Source organism: Octodon degus, unplaced genomic scaffold, assembly GCF_000260255.1.
Source record: "Octodon degus isolate 3935 unplaced genomic scaffold, OctDeg1.0 scaffold00017, whole genome shotgun sequence".
NCBI classification, from domain to species: Eukaryota; Metazoa; Chordata; class Mammalia; order Rodentia; family Octodontidae; genus Octodon; species Octodon degus.
Genome location: NW_004524593.1, coordinates 10,728,181 through 10,730,746, shown reverse-complemented (window position 1 = coordinate 10,730,746; position 2,566 = coordinate 10,728,181).

Sequence of the window (2,566 nt, the reverse complement as noted above, 5' to 3'; positions counted from 1 at the left end):
AAAAAAAAAAAAAAAGAATTGTATATAGGATAGAAAGATCTTTTGTTTATAATTAAAACCATGTCTAGGAAGCAAATTTGGTAGGTATACAATTCTAACTTTTCATGGCCCAGTGAACTTTAGAAAGTATGTCAGCTTTTTACATAAGCAGATGCTCAGAGTATTTTAGGATTTACTGATTTTGTTTGTCCTAAACTATTCCTTGTTGCTTTGCATAATGTTACTTGGTAAAAAGCCTCCAAGTCAAGTATGCAGAAGGCTTAATATTTTTTGATTATTGATTTCCACACTGTGCTACTCCTCTGAGAAGACAGGCGGAAACCTAAGTGAAGGTGCAGACATTCCTGGTGAATAGTACTTTATAAAGGGCGATCCCTCATGTGCTGCTCTCACGGAGTGAACTGTGCGACAGCGTGGAGGATGACGCCTAAGCCCACAGTTGAAGTTCACCTGCCCGGAGCTCTCCAGCCTTAGGCCTAGCTGTGATGCAGAGCAAAGGTAACCTTGCAGGGCGCAGGTGGTGCTCTTACTTATCTTCCTGTTGCCAGTACCGCTGCTGTTCCTGCCATCAGGAGTGCTAAGTAAATAGGAATAGTAGTGCTTGCTACATGTTAGAGAATGGTTCTCAGTATGTGACATGAAATCAGACAGTCAAGAAAACTTAAATCTCAGTCCAGTCAGTTCTAGAACCATTTTTGAATAAGTTTTCTCGTGTGTGTGTGTATTCCTGGAAATTAAACTCAAGTGTTATGTGTGCTAGGCAAGTGTTGTGCCACTGAGCTATGTGTCCAGCTCCTTTTACTTTTTTTTTTTTTTTTTTTTTTTTTTAATTTTGAGACAAAGTCATGCCAAATTACCCAGGTTGGCCTTGAACTTTTGATCCTCCATGCTACTGGGAGCTGATTATAGGAGTACACTCAGCTCTCCCTGTTTTAGACTAATATTAACATCCAAATAGAGACTAAATGAAGAAAGCTGACACACTGAAAACTATTTTACTTCCTCTATTCAGCAATTTTAAATATTTGGAGAAAAACCAGGCTAAAATTTACCTATTTACTAATTTAACTGAATATACTAGTCTAGAATTTGGACATTACTTTTTTTTTTTTTTTTTTTTTTTTTCCCTGTCTTGGTACTGGGAATTAAACCCAGGATCTTCACATTAAGCTACATTTTCAACTCTTAAAATAATTTATTTTATTTTTGGTACCAGGGATAGAACTCAGGACTTCGTGCTTGCTAGGCAGGTACTTATTAAAATATTTAAAGACAGTCTTGTTAAGTGGCTTGGGCCAGGCTTGAACTTGCAATGCGCCCCCTGCCTTAGTCTCCCAGAGACCTCGGATTGCAGGCGTTCGCTATATGCCCCAGTGTGAATACTGCTTTTTTTTTCTTTCAAATTTTACTGAAGTGTGTCGCTTGGTTTCTCTGAACTTCAGTACAAAGAATTTTCAGACAAGCTGCTAAGGAGATGCTGCTATATTGACATTATAATGTATGGTATTTGCAGTGCTGGGCATTGAACCCAGGATCTCACACAGGCTTAACAAGTGGTATGCCCCGAATTATGGCCTCAGCCCAACACCTGAGAATTTGACAGCTAGCCAGAAGTTGAGTGGAGACTGTCGTGAGGTCTTTCTGGGAGCCCGCAGTCTCAGGAAGGCCCTCCTGCTGTCTTATGTTTTTCTTCTGGGAACTCTGCCAGGCTACGGTGAAGAGATAAAAAAGATCCCTTGGTTGCCTGGGGTTAGAGGGAAAAGCCCCATTCCATTGGGAAATATGCTTAGAACTCTCCCCCTAATGAAGACCTACTCAGAGGCACAGGACTGCCTGACACTTTACACCTGCATTTGTTTATTTTATTTAAAAAAAATTTGTGTATTTGTACAGGGTCTCACTATGCAGCTCGGACTCATAGTGATCTTCGTGTTTTCAGCTTAGTGCTGGGATTACAGGCATGTGTCAGAGATTGAACCCTGGTCCCTGTGCTTGTCTAAGCAGGTGCTTAGTCCATTGAGTATCTCGCCAACCCTTACACCCTGCATTTGGCCCTCTAGCCTTTCTGTCATCTCTGCAGGAGGAGAGGAAGCTTTCAAAACACGTGTGAAGGCCACAGTGTGGAGACAGGTCCATCAGAAGACAAGGTGTCGTAAGGCTGTGGGGTGCTTCTCATCATGCCTACCACTGCCTCACCACTAAAGGAGCAGTAGTTTACAGCTCAAAGACTTAAGCCTCTAGAGGAATTCTTCGGGAAGCCCAGGGAGTTAAACAGGGCACTGGAAGAATCTGGCACTACAGCGACAGCAAACGTGGCCCTACTCTTAGACTGTCCTAAAGCCTCACACTAGTGGCCATGTACCCCAGTTCCTACTACCTGAGGCATCATGGTAAGGCAATCTATCAGGTGGACACACTACAAAAGAGAAAAAAAATGCTACAAATCAAAAGCATTTCAATGGCAATGAAGAATGTATTTGATGGCTTCTTCATTAGGCTCAACATAGCTGAGGAAGGAATTATCCAAGAACTATGGAGCAAATAGGACTGGGAAGATCGCTTGGCA